This window comes from Manis javanica, chromosome 13, assembly GCF_040802235.1.
Source record: "Manis javanica isolate MJ-LG chromosome 13, MJ_LKY, whole genome shotgun sequence".
In the NCBI taxonomy this organism is placed as follows: domain Eukaryota; kingdom Metazoa; phylum Chordata; class Mammalia; order Pholidota; family Manidae; genus Manis; species Manis javanica.
Genome location: NC_133168.1, coordinates 77,405,762 through 77,429,959, shown reverse-complemented (window position 1 = coordinate 77,429,959; position 24,198 = coordinate 77,405,762). Strand labels below are relative to the sequence as shown.

The 24,198-nt window shown below is 37.5% G+C and overlaps 1 long non-coding RNA gene across 2 annotated transcripts in view; it reads left to right on the top strand.

Moving 5' to 3' along the window:
- Positions 1 to 756: 756 nt before the first annotated feature.
- LOC108395802 (uncharacterized) overlaps positions 757 to 24,198 on the top strand; it is a 62,442-nt gene continuing 39,000 nt past the window's right edge. For both annotated transcript variants that reach the window (XR_001852760.3, XR_012124341.1), the window contains exon 1: positions 757 to 871. This is a non-coding gene — a long non-coding RNA (uncharacterized lncRNA). The remainder of the gene's footprint in view (positions 872 to 24,198) is intronic.

Below are 24,198 nucleotides of genomic sequence, written 5' to 3'. Positions count from 1 at the left end.
GGAAAGAGACTGGTATTGATTATCTCCCCTTCCGTGGGAGGCAGTAGGTCTTTGTGAGGCGTAAACAGGAAGGAACGAGTGGAGATACAGCTGACGTTCCTGACCGGTATTGGATTCTCAGCAGCTAATGGGTTCTTCGGGGAGATTTGTCCTGATTTTAAGTTCTGTAAGCTGTGAGGTGTCTTGGAGGTTGGTTCAGTGTATTGTAGCTTAATGTAAATACGGAAACTTTTAAAATCAAACACAGAAATGACACGCATGTGAGCCTGTATAAAAGCCATTCAAGGAAGCTGACTTTGTGGAAAATTCAAAGATGATCTGCTGCTCTGGGACAGGAGGAGGCCGCTTGGCCAGGCTTTTCTGATCAATTATAAATCAACAACATTAACTGCTAATCTGCTGCAGACCAGGCACTGTATCAGAGCCTGGAGGAGTCAAGTGTGATGAGACCAAGTGGCTTTGAGGAGCCTTTCAACATTTCCTTTCCGTGAGCTGGAGTCTCAGAGTTATTTCTGCAAAATTTCAAGCCAGCACATAGTCATCCAGAACTGTGCCTCCCAGGGTGGTTCATCCTTGCAAAACAAACACATCTCGCGGTCTACGGTGTTACAGAAGAACTGTTTCCTCACTTCCCCCCTTCCCCTTTTCTGCCATCTCCAACCCCCTGGTGCCTCCCTTCAAACCCATAACCCCGCCCCCTAAGCTGGTCCACCACAATGACTTTCTGATTACTCCTTGCTGCAGCTTTGTTCCCTGTGATAAGCCTCTCACCGTGTCAGCCTGTTCTTGCTAGAGCTCACTGCTGCTCTTGGCTTTTCGTGCATGAAAACACCCGATGATTTCCTATGGTTAAGAGCATGGATGAACTGCGGTAAGTCTTACATACACATATATGTTTGTGTGTGTGTGCCCATGCACACTGATATGTATATACTTGTATAGTGTTCATTCTCTACATGAAATTTTGATCATGGTTTGAAGAAATAGTTTGAATATATCCCATTTAATTTAGTAAAGTACAGTTGTATAAGATTTTTGAACCAATGTGTGTTATTCTATATATAACTGGACAATATATTTAGCCAATCTATTATCATTGGGCATCAATTTTATTTCATTTTTCAGTAGTGTAAAGAATGACTAATAAACATCTTATATCACAACATAGAAATCATACAGAAATCTCTGGTTATTTGCCAGGGTTGAATCAATGGAACAAAGAAAATAGTTATTTTGGTATAACTCTGCATTTGTCAGTATACATCTTTTCTAAAGTCAACATTTACTGATAAACATGTAGCTCTTTTCCCTTGAAAGTTCTGCTTCTAGAAATCATCAAAGAAGCATTCACTTTCAAATATAAAAGCACATGCTTTGGGTATAGGTGGGAGAAGAACCATACGGCTTTTAGCATTTAATGCAAAATCTTGAGGTTAGATTAAATGTTAATTGGTCTACCTATCACAGATTATGTGATAAATCCTCAAACTGCCTTTTTAAAGGGAAATCAAGAGTAAGAATTTTGAATGTGTTAAATCCTCAATGAGCTTTTTGGAGAAATCATAGAATAAGATGTTTTTGTTAGGAGACGTATTTACAGTGATAACATTCACTGGAAGAAGCAGAAGAGCCACAAAAAAAAATGCTAATGCTGCATTATTTTGCAGGCGCCCACAGAAATGGCAGGTTCGGAAGGGGATAGCAGAGTAGGTGGTGATACAGAGTAAATGCAAATCAAATGGTCATTTGTTCTTTCCTTTCCCAAGCTCACCAAGAAAAGATTCAGATAAAGAATTGTGTCTTTAGCATCTAGCGTCTAGTCTAGACTCCCAGATAAACTCTAAAAAGATAAATGATATCATGCAAGGGAAGTAATGACAAAGTTCTTTTTTATTTGTCTGTATGCATCAGCTTGGTCTTTTCTACTGTACATTGAAGAAAAAGGAGATTCATTGGGTAGTGGCTATCTTGTTGAAGACTCTGAGACTAAGTCTAAGACTTTTAATATAATCTAGTTATCAGTTGAGCAAAAAGAACAGCATATACTATTCTGAACCATATTCTACCTGAATATACTTTGCGAAAAAGCTAGTTGCACACTTAAACCACCTGCTTACTGGTGAGAATGGGATTATATTCTGTTCCATGGGAACTGCATTGGACAGGCACAGGAGCAAGGCAGAATTTATCGAGATGGAAGCATTGATACCTTAATCTTTGGGGGAGGGAAGTTAGCAAGTGTCCTGTGTGAATGGTTGAAAATAGTTATTTCTTTAATTAGTTACAGGAAAGAAATGATAATACACTTACTTTTTATGGATTTCCAGATGTTAGAAGTTTTAAGTATTCAATGAAACTTAATTTACTAAGATTTTTGCTTCAAAATTTAGTTTTAAAATAAGGAAAGCCATTGGTGTCCACTTCAAACCCTGCAAGTCTCTCTGACTCTTGTAATTTATCTTATGCACCTTACTTTTTACTTATTTATGTCTTTTTCTCAAGAGTGAAAATTTTTAGAAAGTGCCTCAAGACTGTTCTCCTGGAAGAAAAAAAAGTAAAGAATAATAAAGACACAAATCTGACTCTTCAAATTCATGTGGCTTCTCTCAATGATGTATTTATCATTGGATGGACTCCAAGACAAAAAGCTTCAAAAGATGACTAATCATGTTGTTATTTACACCTGTCAGCAAAAAATCCTTTGGTAGCTATCACTAGGCATTTGTTTTACATACATGTTAACATGTATGGTATAGGTCTAGATGCGGGCTCATAAAAATGAACTCATTACCTGGAGCTGCATTTACAGCTCCATTGTCAACAAAGCACCTTTTGCTTAATGGAAGTGCTTTAATTATCATCATTACTGACTGTCAATGAGAATTCAGGTCCTTAAATTTAACAAGGAAGTAAACTACAGACTTGAGTAAATTTCCTAGTAGGGGGCCAAGTTTAGAAAACACATTTATGAGAACCACAGCTCTGGAGAATGTACATGTTGCTAATAGCCTGCATCCTGTAGATGTGAACAGCCATCTTGGTCAACAGGTGGGCACAGATCCTCCGAAGCCACAGACCCGTCACAGGACGTAACCCTCAATACTTCCCAGCAAGCGGGTGTGTCCCCTAGCTGGGCATAGGATGACCCTGACACCGTCTTCCCCTAGGACCCCAACATCTTCTCCGGGCTGCCACCACCTAGAAGGCAGCCACACTTGATTCTTCACAAGGAAAGGGAGACGGGACCTCTCTCTCACCTCTCTACTAAATCTTCCAGCCTCCGTGTATGGGTGCTTAGTTCCCAGCCTTCACTCCTGCCGCATAGGAAAGAGCATCTTCATGTTTCTGTGAGGCAGGGCTTCTCAGCCTTGCATTCAAGAAACCTGTTTAGGCTGCTTTTCCTAATTTTGACATAACAGAATACTGTATATAAACTGCATAATATCTATGCTGTAGGCATAAAAGGAGTAAGATATATTGCCCCCTGAGAACTTTCTCTCAGCCCAGTGGTGTTGAAGCTGAACCTACTGAGAACATATGCTCCAAAGGATAACTGTCTGTGTGTGCTGTCAGTGGGCGTATGTGAGTGTGTGTGTGCACACACGTGTGTGTAGGGGAAGGGTAAGTAATAGAACAGTCAAACTAAGGCATCTGACATACAAGAGTACAAAAAGAGAACTTACTGTTGACTCACATTTCCAAGACTTCAAGTAAATATGAATTTCATACAAGATAATCAGGGCTTTAGCTCCATTTTTCTGATTCTCTTGTCTCTGCTTTTAAACTCTCACTTCAGTTGCATTTAAAAATTGAGCTGTTAGCTTATTATTGCATTTTGAGAGTTCTATATATATACATGGGATATAATTTCTTTATCAAACATGCGACTTGCAAACATTTTCTGCCCGCCTGACGGTTTTTATTCTCTAAGAACACCTTTTAAAGACATAAGTTCTTAATTTTAATGAGTTTCAGTTATCAATCTTATCTTTTATGGTTCATTTTTTTTGTACTGTATCTAAGAAATTTTGCTTGCCCCAAAATTACAAAGATTCTTCTTCTTTATTTCTTGACATTTATATTATGATCCATTTTGAGTTAATTTTTTATAGGATACAAGATATGGATCAAATATTTTTCTTTTTCTTGTAGATTCAATTCTTTTAGCACCATTAAAAAAATACTATCCTTTTTCAAATTGCTTGCTTTTACTAAAATCAATTGATGCTCTATATGGTTCTATTTCTGGACTCTTTTTCTCATTTAATCCTATATGTAAATACTTCTCCAAATATACTATGTCTTGAATATGTTAGTCTTATAACAAATATTTAAGTCAGATGGTGTAAATTCAATTTTGTTCTTTTTTTTCAAAATTGTCCTTTCTAGTTTCTTTCTATTTCTGTGTAAACTTGAGAATCACCTGGGTAATTTCCATAAAACTTTCTTTTAATATTTGTCTCTAATTGAGTTGAATCTATAGATAAGTTTTTGAAAATTTGATTTTAGTATCATATTGTCTTTCAACCAACATGATGTATCTCTCCATTTTATTATTTTGTAAATCATTGTATTGGCCTTGATTCTTTTCATCAACGTTTTGTAGTTTTCAGTATATAATACATTTTGAAAGGTTTATACAAAATGCTTTCATTATGTTGGGTCTATTTTAAATGGCAATTTTTAAAGTTTTAAAATTGCTCATTGCTAGCATGATTTTTGAAAATGTATCTTATGACTTGTGTGAACCTAAACTCACTTCTTAGTTCTAGTACTTTCTCTGTGGTTCTTTCTTAATATCTAGCTAACAATTTTGTTGTCTACAAATAAAACATTTTTATTTCTTTCTTTCTAATTGATGCATCTTTTGCTTCATTTTTTCGCTTTCCTGATATTTTCAGTAATTTGTAATAGGAGTTCTGAGTGGACAGTCATGCTTACTTAAGACCTGAAGGGTAAAGCATTCAATTGTTCACCATTATATGCAGTGTTATCCGTAAGATTTTTGTAGATAGCTTTTATCAGATTGAGGAAGTCCACTTCTATTCTGGGTTTGCTGAGAATTTTAATCACAACTATAAAAAGACGAGAAGGGCATGGCCAGGAAGGAGCCAGGAGATACTCTGCATTTAGAGGGAGGGAGAAATGGATGCAACAAATGCACCTGAGCAGGAGCAGCAAGTGAAGTAAATGTTAAGGGGTCCAGAGAAAGTGTGTTGAGTGACTGAGTGACAGAAAATGTGGCCATTGAGATTTCAACTAGGAGGTGAGTGTCACCCTTGGTAGGAGCAACTTCAGTGAAATGGTGGAAACGGGAGGAAGATTCAAGAGCTGCAAGAATGATTGGAGGGTGTTAGGTCAGCAACTTGTCTGTTTTAGTCCTTTCTGTGTCAAGGGGCTAGAATCATGAGAGATTTCTTGTGAGATGGGGACATGAGAACAGGGTTTCCATTTCAGTGCACTGCAGCGTGCTTCTGGATGAAGGCCTTGATCTGAGAGAAAAAGTGAAAATGGAGTAAAAGAGAAGGAATGGGAATAACTACAGATACGTTACAAGTTCAGAAATAGAAGTAAAACCAATGAATTTCCCAAGAGGTAATGAGTAAAGATTTATTGTGCACACACTAAATAGAAAGTTTGCAAATCAAGAACATTCAAAGCACCCTGGGAGGAGGCTTGGGGAATATTGTTGTAAAGCAGTTTCTGCAGTGAGAAAGCTGTGGCTGCTGTTTCTGCACAGGGATTGATGATCATGTTGGATGAAATGATGGGCAGCTGGTAAGCGGTTACCTCCTATTAACCTCAGAAAAAAATTTAAGTTTTGCTTATGATTGCCAGAGGCCTAAACAAGAAGGGTCTTGAGTCAAGTTAGACTTGCAAAATAAGCTAAATTAAGCTTTGTTTGTATGACTAAACAGGTCTGGTCTGCTTAGGGCAGTTTCATGGCTGGTCTCCTTTGCTTTTTTTATTTCACTAGATGTAATTTCATGAATAAAGCAATAGTGAAAAGGAGTCGAAGCAAAGCTAGGCTAGCTTGGTCTCTAAAAAGAGCAGGGAGCTTCCTTCTGAGTATTCTTATTCTTGTCGCAAAACAGAAAGAACTCATAAAAGAGAAAAGTGCAGAACAGATAACCAAATAGGAAGAGTGTGAAAGCAGGGGTACCTAATCCACCACAGAAAAAAATATATAAATAGCAAATAGAATCATTTTAAGAGCCTCAAAGTAACAACAATAATAATCCAATGCAAGTTAAAACATCTAAGTGATTCTGGGTACACACGTTCCTTTAAGTCCCTGAACTCAACTGTAAAACTTTGGAAGAAGGCATGTGCACAGTTGAGAATTCTAAGTAGTGCATGTGCCTGGCTGGGTCATGGACATGAACCAGAATGCACATGCAACACAACAGTGAGGAGGTGACTCTCATTTTCTGTCTAGTATCCCCCAGCCTGAGCAATACAGAATCTGAGTCCAGATGTGACCCAGTGGTGCAGGTAGGAGAGATCCAAGAAGGACTCTAGTTCCTGCCCATGCAGGAGAAAGCTCAGAAAGAGCTGAGGGACCCACCAGGACTTCCCATTTCCTCTTCCGGTCATGCCTCCAGCCCTGGGCTGTCCCAGGCAGAGGCAATGGCAGGACCATAGCTGCCAGGACCTGAGCTGTAGGGGTCAACTTCCCAGCAAGGGAGCCTTCCTCTGGGGGCAAGTGCCTACGGTCTGTTCCATGCACCCTCTCACTGCTCAGCCCCTCACAGCGCCGTCATGGAAGTGGGGAGTTTCCTGCAGGGGAATTAAAGGGGAGCCTAGGGCAGGGGTGAGCACCAGGGCTCACCTCTATGGGACAAGATGGAAAAGGAAGAGCATGGGAGCGCAGCCCTGCATGGGGCTTTACAGCCCCCCTGGAGGGCTCTTAGTTTGGTCACATAGCAAAGGCTCCTAGAATTAAGGTACGGGGTGGACTTCTGGCCAGGGCTCAGACTGGCCACGGGCTAGCGTAGCATGGAACACTGTGGCAAAGGCTTTGTCAACAGAGCTGACACTTTAGCCTTGGCCCACAAAAATGTCAACATTCTCTACGGAATGTAAACAAGACTCAGACTCTCATAATGTACCACATCCAAGATACAAGCCAAAATTACTCAGCATATGAGAAACTCAAAAGATCTCTGCTCACTTTGGAAAAGACAATCAAAAGAAATAAACGGAAAGAAGGAAATACAATAAAGAAAATGTCAAGTACATATATGTAATTATGTACAGTATAAAAATATATACTGCAGATAATACATATGAAAATTTCCAGGGCTGACAGCTTGGAGGTTGGGAAGATATTGCATGGGTATTCACAACGATTGTGTGTGAGATGTACCCCAACAGGAACACTCTTGCTCCCATTGTGCAGACGAATATTCCGAGGCAGACTTTTCAATCACTTGCTCACTGTCTCATAGCTAACAAATATGTTCTGGAAATTATTCAGAGCATCTGGCACCTGCTTCCACTTACTCAGTCACTGTACAATGGTGCCTCTCAGAGAAGCCAGAAAAAAGCAAAGGCTGAAAATGCTGCAAAAAGAAAGGGAGACAAAATAATGGGTGGAAGGTTTTCCACTGAAATGTAAATAAATTTTATGTAAACCTTCAGTGTTCCAGAAGATTATTTTTCAGGATGTTAGGAAAGAAATAGAGAGAAAACACAAAGATTAGCAGTATACACTTGGCTGCTGGCTTCAGGGAGTTATAGTCTAGTGGGAACTTCAGGCCAATTATTAAAAGGCAATAAAAATCCATAAGGCTTTTTAGACATATAACCCCTGTTTGGGGATGAATTGTGTCCCCCCAGAATTCATATGTTGAGGTCTTAACCTACAGTGTCTCAAAATGTGGGCTTATTTGGAGACAGAGTCTTTAGAGGTAATTATGCTAGAATGGAGTCCTTAGGGTGAGCCCCAAGTCAGGATGTTGATGCCCTTATAATTAGGGGAGATGTGGACACACACACATAGGGAGAACATGTGGGAAAGTTGGGGTTACGCTGTCACAAGATAAGGTGCTGCCAAAGCCAGGAGGGAGCCTGACACAGATTCCCCCTCACAACCTCAGAAGGACCCAGCCCTGCTAACATCTTGATCTTGGACTTCCAGCCCCCAGAACTGAGAGATAATACATCTCTGTAGTTCAAGTTACCCTTCTGTGGCACTTTGTTACAGCTGGCTGAGCAAACTGGCCCCCTGGGTGATAAGAACTTAGGAAAGAATTGATGACATTGGTCTTCAAGAGAGAACTGTGTTAGCAGCCATGAATCAGACACACTTTTCTTTCATTCTCTGCTAATCCCAAATAAATACCATGGCCTTGTGGTCAGAGCAAACATAAGAGACTGAAAGATGGAGAGCAGGAAAATAGGCCAGGGAACTCAGGATCCAAGAAATGATACAGTGCTGAGTTCTGAGCTTTCTTTTTCTCTCATATCCCCTAGACATTTCATTTGCAACCCATAAAAAAGTACACACACACACACACAAAGCCCCACGGAAAGTTAACATTTCCCAGCCAAATGTCTATAAGAGGTACATACCAGAGTGGTCCCAGGGCCATGGGAATCTCTAACTGCATCACTGTCAATATCTTGGTTGTGATTTTACCTGTGTTTTCTTCTGAGAGTTTTATGGTTTCATGACTTATGTTCAGATTTTTTATCCATTTTGAGTTTACTTTCTGTATGGAGTTAATGTAGTTGTCCAGTTTTCCCAACACTAGTTATGGAAGAGGCTGTCTTTCCCACATTATGTATTTATGACTCCTTTATCATCTATTGATTGACCATATGTGTGTGCATTTATATCTGGACTCTGTTCTGTTCCATTGAGGGGTCTGTTCTTGTTGCCAGTACCAAACTATTTTGATTACTGTAGCTTTATAGTAGAGCTTGAAGTCAGAGAGTGTAACATCTCCAGGTTTACTGTTCTTTCTCAGGCTTGCTTTGGCTATTTGGGGTCTTTTGTGGTTCTGTATGAATTGTAGAACTATTTGTTCTAGTTCATTAAAGAATGCTGTTGGTATTTTGATAAGGATTGCATTGAATCTGTAAATTGCTTTGGGAAGGATAGCCATTTTGACAATATTAATCCTTCCTATCCGTGAGCATGGGATAGATTCCCACATATTTGTGTTTTCTTTAATTTCTCTCAGGAATGTCTCATAGTTTTCAGAGTATAGGTTTTTTACCTTCTTGATTAGGTTTATTCCTAGGTATTTTATTCTTTTTGATACAACTGTAAATGAAATTCTTTTCCTCATTTCTCTTTCTGCTAGTTCATTGTTAGTATATAGGAATACAACATATTTCTGTGTATTAATTTTGTATCCTGCAATTTTGCTGAATCTATTCTTAGTCCTAATAGCTTCTTGGCAGAGCCTTTAGGGCTTTCTATGTATAATATCATGTCATCTGCAAATAGTGAGAGTTTCACCTATTTCTTACAGTTTGGATGACTTTATTTCTTTATCTTTTCTGATGGCCGTGGCTAGGACCTCCAGTACCATGTTGAATAAAAGTGATGAGAGTAGATTTTATACTCCAGGTTTACAAGGTGCCATCATGACAGTCACTTAGGTGCAGTGTACATGGGGGTTCTCTGTATTATTTCTTAAAACTGCATATGCTTTTAAAGTAATCTCCAAATAAATAAAAAGTTTAAAAATATGGGATTGGGGAAGAGAGAACCTAGGATAGAAGGATAATAATAATAATAATAATAATAATAATAATAATAATAAAGCATGAAAATGCATAGGATTCGATTTAACATTCTATTCATGGACTGACTTGAATTTTCATAAATGGTGGGTGTTTTATCAGCCCTCCCTGTATAAGAACGTGAGCATGGGCTTTGGAACCAAACTGTATGAGTCCAGAATCTGGTGTGGGTCATCAGGCAGAAATGGTCTGTGAACTGCTTCTGTTTTTGTTTTTCTTTGAATCAACTCTTTGAAGGCAGAGACTTGTCTCTCTCAGAGTTTATTTTCTAGTGCCTTGTCAAACACATTAGGAGAAAAAATATTTGGGTAATTGAAATTAGAATGCGTTCTTAAGTTCAAATAATTGGGTTTTTGAAAAACGAGTTGGTTTTAACTTGTTCATATGCGTAACTCTAAAAGTCTTTACTCCTAGTAGAATAAAACCAATATGAAAACATTCTTTTTTGTATTCTTGAATTAATTCCATCTCATAAGTTACAAAGAAATAGGCCACACATTTTAAGAACTAAGCTGTTAATATTTTCTAATAAGAGATTTTATTTTTTACAAGGATAACTGCAGTGTAATTTTAGTTAATATGATTTAGCTTCTTCTTGGTTCTTCCTAAAATCAGTGACACCAGATTTACCTATGCTTACTGAGGGTAAATTTGGTGAGTGTTGCAAAAAAAAAAAAAAAAAAAGAGAGAAATATTATACTTAAATTGATAGCATGTCACAGAAAGCACATGCATCAATTATATTTAAAACATTATACATTTTTTCTGTAGTTTTGTGATTAGCTAAGCATTTTATACCAGATAGATTTAATTTCCTGATGCCAAAGTAAACTACATTTTTCTCAAAATATTTATGTAGTTTCTTCAATTTGCATTTGCTTATAAAAGTGTTTGATTCATTTTGATAATGTTACTGAAAGATTTCTTATATAAAATTCAGTCTACCAACTTCAATTTAAGCATGTACAAAATATGACCTTGCTTAACAACTTTATTCTATTCATAACTGGCAAATAATTTGAGCCACTGTTCCAAGATTTTATGTCATTTAAGTTAAATTTAAGTCAGTGCAGCGAATATTCTCTGAGCATCTACTATATACATAAAAGGGTACTAGGTGCCTCAGATACCAATAGGAAGGAAAGACTTTTGAATTTCCTGTCATGGCAGAATCCATACTGAAAAGTAATCAGGCAATTATAATGCATTGTGATAAATGCTATCATAATGGCAGGGGCGGCGACCGTGAGACACATAAGAGTATTTAACTGGAAACTGGGGATTGAGATAGAGAAAACATGTCCAAAGAAGTGACATTAAAAGTGAGACCTATTAGGTGAGTAATGAAGAGGTTATACAAGCAAAATGTCCGGGAGGAGATGGGAGAGGAGAGTGCCAAGCAGAACTAGTCTGTGCTCAGGCTCAGGTGTGAAAATGGAGCATATCTCAGGGTCTGGATCTAAGGGCAGTACAGGAAAGCTGGAGGGAAGGGCACGTGAGGAGTCACGGGGCCTGTGAGAAGTCAGCAGAGGTAGACCTAGAGCCCTGAGAAAAAGTGAGGGTGATGGGGAACCTGTGTAGGATTTTTGAAAGGGTCTATGCTTTAGTTCAGAAGTATTACTGACAGTGCAATGGAGAGAATGTTCCAGAAGATTGTCAAATATAAATGCTGAGCCCAAGCAAGATGCTACAGACCTGACCCCTGGAAGGTGATACCAAATGTGGGGAGCAGTAGATGAACTGAGACAGTCACAGCAGAGGCTGCTTCTCTGATGGCTGATGATTAAACATAAAAGAAGACACACATTCCTGATTAGAGCCTTGGGATGCCAGCCATGCTTCACCTTCTAGAGGTGAGGGCCACTGCCCAGCAGTTGCTGTCCCGGGGAGAACACTTCCTGCTCCCCATGCGTTCACATGTGGCCACGTGAGCAGTTCTCAGCAGAGCTGAAGCAAACCACTTTCAGGCTAAGGAACTGAGGGGGCAACAAAGCTGGGCCCCCAAACTCCATCAAGAGAAGATCTCTGAAGGCTGTGTTGGCCCCAGGAAGGGCATAACCAATGATGTCTCCTTAGATTTTCCATGAATCACAAGGAGCAAAACGAATTCCTAGGACTGAGCTGGAACCACAGAGGAAAATGGGTAAGGAACAGAGCCGGTGGCCGGACAATTGGTTAGGGTGACCACCCATCTTGGCTCATCTGGCACATCCCTAGGTTTGGCTCTGATAGTCCCATGTCCTAGAAAACCCCTTAGCTGCAGGTACACCAGGGTGCCTGGTTACCGTACAGCTAGGAATGAGTCTTTCAAGGTGAATCCTCTGACAGAATAATGGGACATGGGACATGGAGATACAAGTAAAACTGTGGCTGTAGCCATGCTTGGTGAATCCAAGCCAACTGGGAACCGAAGATATTAGGAGCACCTAGGGGGAATCTGGAGGGAACAGGGGATAGAAGTCACAGTGAAGCCACAGTGGCTTTTTGATGTAAAAATCTTGAAAGTGCAGGCAAAGTCATGAATGAGGACGTAAAGAAAAGATGCCAGGTTCCTCAACTGAGAGGTAGTCCAGAGTGATTTATTTGCTTCATGTCAGGGTCTAATGTACATGGCAACCTGAATGCAGTGATGGTCTGGGTGGGCCGCAGAATCCTTTGTAAGCGCGCTGAGAATGGTGGATATGAAGGCATTACAAGTGAGCAGTTCTGCGCCTTCCATCGTGGTTATTCGATTGCAAAAACCTCTAAAATTTTGTTTCCAGTTCATCCCGGTTAACAACCGGCCTCAGCATACCCCACTCCCTGTTGGTACTAACCTAAAAAAAAAACCCGTCTGACTTAAGAGAGGCGTTCTTTCTTTAACAATTTGGGTGAGCTGGATAGAGTCAGCACCAAGTTACCTCCAGAAGATAGAGCAGAAAGCAGACGTGGGTTTGGTTTTATTTTATTGTATTATTTACTGTCTGACTGATGTTGATAGGTTTGGAAGAAGGCAGGAGAATTTGGAGGGTGAATTTTAATTAAATTCATAGTATATGAAGGGCAAGTTCACAAATGATGTGCAAAAAAAAAAACAATCTTATTGGTGGGTTAGTGGATGAGCTTGGAGCTAAATTATGCACTTAGGCTCCTTTACTTGAAAATGATTACGCTCAGATTCATGGTGTCTGCGTGGTGATACAATTGTAAAAGTTTGGTACAAACCATATTGCAAGCTATGAGTTTGAATTAAGCAATTGTGATGATCATTGGAATCTCAGAAAAGCAAAACAAAACAAACAAACAAAAAAAACAAAGCTACTTTTCTTGACATGAATAAAAATGATTTTGAGCACTAAATTAAAAAAAAAATAAGTTCAAGTTGTATAGCAGTGCTGATAGCAGAGAGAGCAGCCTGGAAAGATAAAGAGCAATAGGGTGGCAAACGGTTGTTCTGCATTATCCATGCACCCCTGCACTGGCGGTGAACTGTCTTAGGAAGAAGAACATTCAGGGTAACACTTAGCTGGTTCCTTTTGCTTTTCAGTCATTGTTTAGAGGCACTGAAGTTCATCAAGTTAAATCTGTGGCTGGCAGTTACCCGGAGAAAAGAGCAGTGTTATGTACCAGAGTCCTGATTAAATGAATCAGCTAGCTTTAGATTCTGCAGAACCTGGACGAATACAGCCCAAGCCTCGTTAAGCATAACAGGTGAGCAGTCATGTTGTGGTGGGCTTCATTACCGTCCATCACTTGCCTATATTTTTGCAGAGGGCATAGGTTATTAAATGACTGTCAAGGGAAACAAGGCTTACTAGGAAGGGGAATCAATTGTATTGTATTATTTGGCTTTGATTAACCCAATTTGAGTGCCTGCAATTATTAGAAATACCAGAGATAAATCTTCGTAGTGTACACAATAGGAAGTTATGGGCAATATATTGGCAACTTTCTTGTGAATTCCTCAGAGAGATTTGGGGAAGGTTTTTCCCTTCAAACTGGTGGGAAAAAACATCATTCTGTGATTGATGCTTGTTGTGGTTGTGGTTGTTCTTCGGGATTCCCTGACAGGCAGGCAGCACAATCTCCAGCCCCCCTCTCTCTGAAAAAACCGACTCAAATCTATCCAACTTACTCCTACCCAGCAAATACTTGCCTTCCTGGTTTACCAAGGATGCCAGGATCTTTTGACTTAGAATTAAATAGACATTAAATGTCTATCTCACAATTCACATCGCAAAGCTCTGTGAAATCTCTAAAGACAAATGACAAGATCCTACCCTAAAAACAGCTTTTTTTTTTAATAAAAAAATCATAATGAATTTCCTACAAGTTTTCTCATTGCCCTGGCTTTTCCAGTCAGTTTAACTTGTTTTTCATACCTTACTTTAACTGATGAGATGAAAACATCACTGATTCCAGCTCATAAACATAGAAAACACCCGGATACAAGGCGGAACTCAGCTGCCATGAAGAAAAAGGGTAAGAGTGCTAGAGAGACCGGACAGGGAGACAGGCACAGCGCTCCTGTAAAGGGCCACATCTCATCAGGGCATGAGAGTGACAGTCCCCATCCCTGCAGCCATCAACACTACCACCGCCGGAGGTGGGTCTTAAAGTAACTGTGATCGATATGTCCAAGGATTTAAGAGAAAAATGTGGTTGGCATCCATGAACAGGTGGGGATTTAAGCAGAGGGAAATAAACTACAAGAAAGGAGTGTATAGAAATATCAGAAATTTAAAATAATACAGTTAGAGAGATGAATATCTCAGTGGATTCATCGATAGACTTGACACTGAGAAAAGAATCAGGGAATGTGGAGATACATCAAAAGAGATTACGTAAATGGAACCACAAGGTGAATAAAGGGATAAACAATGAGAATAAAACAATGGAATTTACAAGGACTGTAGAACCGTATCAAATGAGCTGACACGTGTATTGGATTCCCAGAAAGAGAAGAGAGAGTGAATGGAGCACAAGCGATATCTGAAGAGATAATGACTGCAATTTTCCAAGAATAATTAGATAACAAGAAATAATGATAAGATCTAATATATTCACTGATTCCAAAATAGGAAAAATACCAATAGAAAATAGACATATTATATTCAAACCACTGAAAACTAATGAAAGGTGAAAATCGTGAATATACCCAGAGTGAGGGAATAAACACACACAAAAGAGCAAAGATAAGGATTTTGTCATATCTCATCAGAAGTGTGCAAACCAGAATAATTGTCTTTAAGGAGGTAAAAGAAAAAAAAACACCAAAAACTTCACAACCCCTAATTCTACACATAACAAAATGTTCTTTCAAAAATAAATGTGAAACAAAAACATTTTCAGATAAACCAAACCTGAGGAATCCCATTCCCAGAAGGCTCACTAAAAGAACTGTGGAAGGAAGTTCTGGCAGAAGAAAGATAATTACCAGACCTACAAAAATAAAGGAAGAACTCTTGAAATGAGAAATATGAATGTGAATATAAGGAATGTTTTTGTTGTTTTAAGTGGTTCATAAATAATGGATTTTCTAAAGTAAAAACATGAACAAAAAACTGAGATGACAAGCATATATGAGGGTAAAATACATGGCAAAAATAGCATACATGAGAAAATATAAGCATGTTGTTTTAAGTTTCTTAAACTACATATACATTGGTTAATTTTTTATAAATGTAAACCATAAAAAAGTAAAATACATATTGAAAACCCTATGGCGACACAAAAATACTAGAAGATGCATAATTAATAAACCCATTGTGGACATAAAATGGAAACAAAAATTACTCAACTAATCCAAAGCAACCACAGAAAGGAAAAAATGAAACCAGAGAAGGAACCAAGGAGTCACAACCCGCAAGATGATAGGTTTAGATGCAACTGCATTGATAAGCCATGTCCACAGCTGAATCTTACAAAAATAGTGCAGAGGCGATTGGACGTCCTTCTAAAAGAAATACCCCCACCTCACCCCATGTATGAAAATGAAGTCAAAATAGATTATTGGCCTAAACATAAAACTAAAAGCACAAGAATTTTACAAGAAAAAAACTGGCACCAGATCTTTGAAACACTGGTTTAGATAAAGACATTTTTTAGATAGAACACAAAACATCAAATGATAAAATAAAAATTGATAAATTGTACATCGTCAAAAGTTCTACACCTTGAAAAACACTGTTGCAAAATTTCAAGGATAATCCAGAGACTTGTAGAAAACTTAAGCATAAGTTTTCTTATGCATATTATAAAAAGGGCTAGTCTCCAAAATATATAAAGGGCTCTTACCATTCAATAATAAAATAAATTTTAAAAATTGATTAAAGATATGAATAAATAGCCAAAGAAGAGGAGTGGATGGAAAATAAGCACATAAAAATTCTCAAAAATGATTAGTCATCATAGAAATGAAAATTAAAACCACAATGAGAAATTTCTAAATATTTGTATGATTAAAATAAAAATTAAACATCTTATAATACCAAACAAATACTAATAATGATGTGTAGCAACTTGGACTGTCATAAATCTCTCATGGAAATTTATAATGGTATTTCCATTTTGAGAAATAGCTTGGCAGTTTCTCAATTTACTTTTACTTTTAAAATGTGGTTAAATACACATAACATAAAATTGATCACCTGAACTATTTTTTAAATTTGCAGTCCTGTGATATTAAATACATTAATATTGTTGTGCAACCAGCACCACCAGTCATCTTTCAAACTTTTTCATCTTGCTGTGCTGCAGCTGTGCACCCATGAAACGATTACTCCCCATTCCTCCCTTCCTGTGCCCCTGGCAACCACCATTCTACCTTCTGTCTTTACAAATGTGACTAATCTGTGCATCTCGTATGAGTGGAAACATCAAATATTTGTCCTTCTATGAATGGCTTATTTCACCTAGCGCAGCACTGCCAAGGTTCACTGAGTGTTCTAGTTTGTGTTAATATTTTCTTTTTTAAGGCCGAATAATATTTTAATGTATGTATATGCCACATTTTGTTTAACTATTCATTCTTTGATGGACACAGATTGTTTTCACCTTTATGGTATAAATAAAGGCTTAATGAATATGGGTATACAAATATCTCTGTGAGACCTTGATTTCAATTATTTTGAGTATATACTCAATTTGTTGGATAATGTAGTAAATCTATTTTAAATTTTTGAAGGAACACCATACTTTTTGCAACAGTGCACCATTTTACATTCACACCAGCAGTGTACAAGGGTCCTAATTTCTCAGTATCCTTGTCAAGACTTATTTTCTTTTTTTTAATGGTAAACTTAATTTATGGCCAATATATATATGATCTATCCTGGATAATACCCCATGTGCACTTGAGAAGAATGTTTATTCTGTTTTTGTTGGTATTGTGTTATGTCTGCTAGATTTAGTCCATTTATTATGTTATTCAAGTCATCTATTTCCTTATTTATCATCATTCTGGTTGTTCTATTCATTGTGAGAGTGTGGTATTGAAATGCTCAACTATTAGAGAACTACTATTTTTCCCTTCAGTTTTGTCAATTGATTCTTTATATGTTTTGAGGGTCTGTCATTAGGTGCATACATATTTATAGTTATGTTTTCTTGCTATATTAAAACTTTTATTAAAATATTATATCCTCTTTGTCTCTTATAACCCTTTTTGATTTAAAGACTATTTTGTCTGGCATTAGTATAGCCAACTATATCTCTTTTGCTTACTGTTTACATGGAATGTCTTTATTCTTTGTTTCCAACATGATTTTCTTGTTGAGAGCATATAGTTAGAATAACTTTTTTTTGCCCATTCAGCTAATCTTCACTTTTGATTGGAGAATTTAATCTGTGTACATTTAAAGCACTTAGTATTAAGCAGCGAATTAATTCTATCATATACTACTTGTTTTCTACATGCCTTATTGATTCCTTTTGCCCTTTATTTCCTTCATTTGTCTTATTTCTATTTAGTTGATATTTTCATAGTGAAACATTTTGATTTACTTATATTTCTTTTTGTGTATGCAGTATAGTTGTTTTTGTGGTTACAATGGGGATTACATTCAACACCCAAAGTTCTCACACCCTGTGTTTATACCAGCTTAACTTCAATAACATACAAGAAATTTGCTCCTTTAATAGCTCTATTCACTCCCTTTTCAGTTATTAATGTCACAGAAAAGTCACATCTTTATATATTCTGTGTTCAAAACCACAGACTAATAATTTTTATTCATTAGTTTCTTAAATCATATAGAAAAGCAAAAAGTACAGTTAAAACTAAAGTTACAATAATACTAGCTTTTATAACTGTTCATGAATTTTCCTTAACCAAGGTCTTTGTTTCTTCATATCATGTTAAATCACTATCAGATACTGTCCAATGTCCTTTCATTTTAATCTGTAAACCTCCTTTTTGTCTTTTTTTACAGGGCAGATCTAGTAGTACCAAATTTCCTCAGCTTTTATCTATCTGGAAATGTCTTTATTTCTCCCTCACTTTTGAAGGATAATTTGGCCACATAGGATTCTTATTTGACAATTTTTTACTGTAAGCATTTAAAAAATATCAACCCATTGCCTCTGGCCTGCAAGATTTCTGATAAGATATCTGTTGAGAGTCCTACTGAACATCCCTTGTATGTGATGAATGGCTCTCTCTTGCTGCTTTCATCGCTCTATCTTTTGACAGTTTGAGTATAATGTGTCTTGGGTGGGTCTCTTTAAATTTACCCTGCTTGGGGTTTGTTGAGCTTCTAGATATTTATACTCATGTCTTTCATCAAATTTGAGAAGTTTGGGTCATTAATTCTTCAAATGATCTCTTGCCTCTTTTTGTCTTCTTCTGGGACTGCCATCATGCAGAAATGAGTCCATTCATGGCAGACCACATATCCTTTAGGCACTGTTTATTTTCTTCAAATTTTTTCTTAGACTCTATAATTCTCATTGTCCTGCCTTCAATTCACTAGTTCTTTCTTCTGCCTAATCAAGTATGCTTTTCAATCATCCTAGTGAATTTTTCTTTTGGTTATTACAGTTTTTAGCCCTATAATTTCTTTTACATTTTCTGTTCACTGATATTTCCATTTTTACATTTGTTCTTGACCATTTCCACACCTATCTGTAACTCTTTGAGCATCTGTAAGACAGCTATTTTAAAGTCTTTGTCCAATAAGTCTTCCACCTGGTCTTTCTGTTGATTTCCTTTTTTTCTTTGAATAAGCCACACTCTCCTACTTTGTGTGTCTTGTGATTTTTTGTTGAAAAGTGGACATTTTGGAAATCAGGTTCTCCCTCTTATCTAGAGTTTCTCTTTTGTTGTTTTTTATTTTATTTATTTTTGATTGTTGTAGGCTGTTTGTTCCAGGGATTGTAAGGTGCAAACCTAAGGTCTTCTCAGGTCTTATCTGATGCTGCATCTTTTCCTGGGCTTGAGCCATGACTTTCTAATTTCCCTTGTTATTTTTGAATGTCCCAGTCCTTAAATGTCTGGTTTCCAAAAGTGTAAAATGATAAAAGAAAAAAAAATTCTATCAACCCTCCAATATTCTGGAGATTGTTTCAGCAGGATGGGGCAGGGCTTTCAGCAGTAGGATGGGGAATTGTGCAACAATGGCTGTTCACCTCTCTGCTTACACCTCAGTGATCAAAGCCAGCAATCAGAGAACAGAGCACAGATCCCCTATATTTGGAGGGCTGTTTTTTTTGTTCACTTGGGTAAAGTCTGTGCACGTTTTTCCAGGAACATGTGAACAGTTGCCTGCCATGGGGCTGGGTAGTGGATGATGGCCAATACTGTGCTAAAAGTAGAAACGGACTGAAATTAACCATATTTAACATTCACAACTTTCCCTGAAAGTTGCAAACCTTAAAGTAGATGCAATTTCCAAAAGAGTTACATCAGACAGATTTTGCCAGTACAGTTATTTTCAAGGTAGGGAAACAGATTTCTGGGGTTTCCTACTCTGTCATCTTCCCTGACTCTTCTTCAGCAATTTCAGTGTGTTGCTTACTGTGTGCCAAGGGTTGTCCTTACTGCGGGACTTATGGGTGGGAGATGAAGAAACCTCAGTCCTGGCCCTGATATATCCATTTCTTATCTTATACAATGATGGGACAGTCCATCTACACACAAGTAAGAAACCTGGGTGTGATCTAGGGAGTCGCCTTTTCTTTACCTGCATGAAACTAGTTGAACCCAATCTTTTCTATTCTAACTCCTCTCCTGCTTTCACACAAATTCTTTTTGCTCATTCCCCACTATTGTTTCCTCACACAAGACCACCATCACCTTTACTCTGAACTATTGTGATCATAACTGGTGCTTCTCCTTCAGTCTTACACTCCTGTAAGCTCCTCTACTGACAAATGTTCTGTAAGTTTCCTTTTTTTCCCCCCAAACATCTTGCTACATTCTTGTGTGTCGTGCCCAGGAGGACACAATCCCTGTTCTGGAGGATAAGAGATAAATAAATAGACACACCAACTCACTAGGGGAAGATCAATAATGAAAGTGAGCTATGAATGTTGTCAAATGGTAAAAGGGCTCTATACAGAGATTTGAAGCTTCCCCGACTGAAGGCTTAACAACAAATACATTTGAATGGTTTTCTGTGAGGTTATGGATTCTCTTTGTTAAATAAGCAGTATTCTAATCATGAAGTTCGCTTAGTAAAAAAGTTTGTGTTTCTGTGATCCATTTTTATAACAGATTTACAAATCTCATTCTTTTAAATGAGTATAGTTTCAGAATTAACACACTTTTGAAGCTCTTCATCTGAAGTGCCTAACTGGCTCTGTGTGAGCCAAAAACACAATAAGTTACTTCTTTTTTTAATCAGAAAAGGGGCAACTTAGCTAACCATCTTACATAAAAATCTGGGCCAAATTATAATCTATGTGAAGGCAGGCTAGAAAAGTTCCTTGCTCATCAATATTTCTCCCTTTGTGCCTGTCACTTAGTATACTCCATTAACTTTTTGAGGAATAAAATATGAAATTAAAAATCTGCCTCTTATTGAATTGCCCTGATTCAGAATGTTCAATTCAAACTCTATAAGTCTTAAAAGTTACTGAATATGAAGAATTCAAAGTGCTTTAATGACATCTCATTGCAATGCATAAAAGCATCCCACTGGATAAGTTCAGAGCCTCCCAAGGAGATGCCCTAACAATTACTATGACCATTTGTGTGTATAGCTCTGGCAGATGTTTTAAGCCATTATTCTGTAATAGGAATAATAGTGGCTGCATTTAGTGAGAGCTTAGTTTTTACCAGGTATCCTTTTATATATGTCACTTTATATTCCCAATTACTCTTTACAATAATACTATAAAAGACCTCTTAATAGTATCCTGATTTACAGATGAGGAATGGAGGTATAAAAGGATTAAGCAACTTGTGTAGGGTCACAGAAGAAGTAAGTAGTGGAAACGAGGGACTTTGTCCATCTTGAATTGTGCTAGACACAGTGAATGCCATTTGCAAGGTAGCTGTAGGGAGAAAATAAAAACTCAAAACCCTGCAAAATAGGATTTCTACCTACTAACTACTTGCAGGCTGGATAATCTAGTCACTGTTATTTTTCCAGTTATATTATTGCACACAGTTAAATAGTGCAAGCTGAATCTGTGACTGATAGTTCATTATTTTCTGGTTGGGATGGGAAAATCAAAGGATCAGAGATTTTGCAATGCAGAGATAAGAGTATGACACCAAAGGAGTAGTTTGCGATCGTCGTGTTTTGCCTTGGTCATCACAGACTCGTGGGCATTTCTGGCACATTAGGACTAAGCACTGAGGGATGTCATAACATCTGCAGCAATGAATATGCAGAACAGCACCCTGGTGAGCTTTAGCTACTATGAAATCTCAATTAGCTCTTCAAACCACCCTAAATAAACATATGATCTAAGAAACACACATGATATGAAGCTTCAAGTAATGTTCTACTGACAAGATTTCTTCCCGCGGGTTTTCTTTTTGTGGAAATTTAGGAGCCGCCACTGATGAGCAATATGGAAAATGTGGAGCAACAACATTTCTGACTTTTTCCTCATCCAACCACCCTTTCCCACTGGATGCACACATTTGTGCACACACACACACATACACACACCCTCTGCAGAGAATAATGTGATATCATAGTATAGCAGAATTTAGAATATATTTCCAGCAAGCCTGTTTCAGCCCTCAGGATTAATCCTGACTTTCAGCCTGACACCTTTCATATATGAAAAATTCAGTTTAAAGCACACACGAACAGTATTTTATGATCGCTTCATATTTAATATTGTTACTGTTCTATAAAAGCTGAATTGGACTAACTATGCTTTTATTTAACACACACACAGTTACCATTACTAGGAAACTGTATGGAAGAGGCTGTACCTATCTGTTTCCATACACATTTTATACACACTATTAAAATGCCTTACTTTGCCAATTATATTTCTCTGTGCCTGGTTACTCAGGCATCTTTTATGGCACATTAATGCCTGTGAAGGTCAGTCTACATGCTGCCAGGTAGCATTAGAGAGGCTTCCAATTTCACTTTATATAGATTCTTCCTGAAGCCCCTGTCATTAGACACATTTACCTGTGTAGCTGCCAGTAGGTCACACTGGAGTTTATGTCACCATGACAGGCCACTAAAACTTGTCAGTACCACACTGACACTAGCCTTGCATTTTTCTTTTACATTTGTTTTAGTCTTAATGAAGACTTGTGCCAGAAAGATAGACTGGCACAGCTATGAAGAATGAGTCATCACAATCCTCTACAATCTAGAAAGAACTGTCAGTGTGGCAGCTCTCTCCTCACTGCTTTTTATATCTGAGTGCCAGCTGTATTTTAAATTTCTTTAAAATACTTCCACTAATCAAGGTCCTATCCCAGTCTCTCTTCTTCCTCAAAATCTGAAGTCTCTTTCCTTTTCCTTTTACTGTATTCAGAGAAAAAAGTAACCATCTCAAAAAGCATTTGTACTAAATTGTTGTTTTGATTCTCCAGGAAATCACGAAAAATGTAGTTGGGCATAAATCAGAGACATTTTGGCCTAAAGTGATATAGTTATGAGGCAAATTATTAATCTTTATTCTTCCGGTGAAATAAAGAATGAATGTAGAAGAAAATTAAAGTACATTGACTTGCAAAAGCTTACATATTTCAGATGTATGCATTTTGACACAGGTGTTCTTTTAAAGAATTTCTTTAAGAAAATAGTTTCTATAGCAACCACATTACATTTAAGAAGAAGAAGAATTAATTTCAACTTGAATCGAATAGTTTCAATTTGTATTTAGAATATTCAAATAAATTGCTATAATCTGTGCTAAAACTCTAATATTACTCAGTTCTTATTTTTGTTTTTGTTTCTGTTTTTTTTTGTAACACATTTAAGTATGCCTTTCTGACTTAAGGAAGGCTCAGGGTGTAGAATCTAGATTGACAATTTTTTTTTCCCTTTCAAGGACTACATGAAATGAGAGTCAACTGTGAGTGCACAGGGATATACACAATATGCAAACAAAATCAAATGCCAACTTACAGTTGCCAACTATGTGATAAAACTATAAATTTTACCAATTGAACAAATGGAAACATTAGCTCTGGTTTCATTTGCATTTTCTGTAATACTAGTGAAACTCAAGAATTTCATTACTGTAATTTATAAACTGTATTCTTTCCTGTTTTTAATTATTTAGGGTTGTCATTAAGAAAACTAATTTGTAACTTTAAATAATTTTTACCACGGCCTTCCTTTGTTTTATATTTTCTGCAGGTCTTTATCCTTTACTTTGCTTTTAAATTCATATAAAAGCACTTCCTTTTGGTAAAGAACATGTATCAGTCTGCTAGGTTTGGGTTAGAGTTTTCTTCATGAGCACTTTCCTCCCAGTCTTAGTCCATTTGGGCTGTGATAACAAATACCCTAGACTGGGTACTTATAAACATCAGAAATTTACTTTTCACAGTTCCTGAGGCTGGACGTCTCAGACCAGGATGTCAGACGGTCACTGTCTGGGGAGGGCCAGGCTGTAGACTTCACATTGTGCCCTCACATGGTAGAAGGACGAGGGGGCTCTCTGAGGTCCCTCTTATAAGGACACTAACCCCTTCCATGAGGGCCCCGCCCTGACGATCTAACCACCTCCCAAACACCCACTTTGTAATGCTATCATGCTGGGCATCAGGATTTCAATGTATGAATTTTGGAGGGACGCATTCAGACCACAGCACTCCCCTTCCAACTTCATGAATGAATACGTACCTTCATTTTCATACCCTCAATTTTCCCCCATTGTATTCATTTATACAAATTCTACAGTGTTGGAGTAACTTGCAATGTTAAATATGTTTTTATATCTTAAACATAAAACTCTCCTGTTGTTATTTTCCATAATAGTCTTGGCCCTTGTGACTATATTGCATTACATATATTTTAGGAATCATTT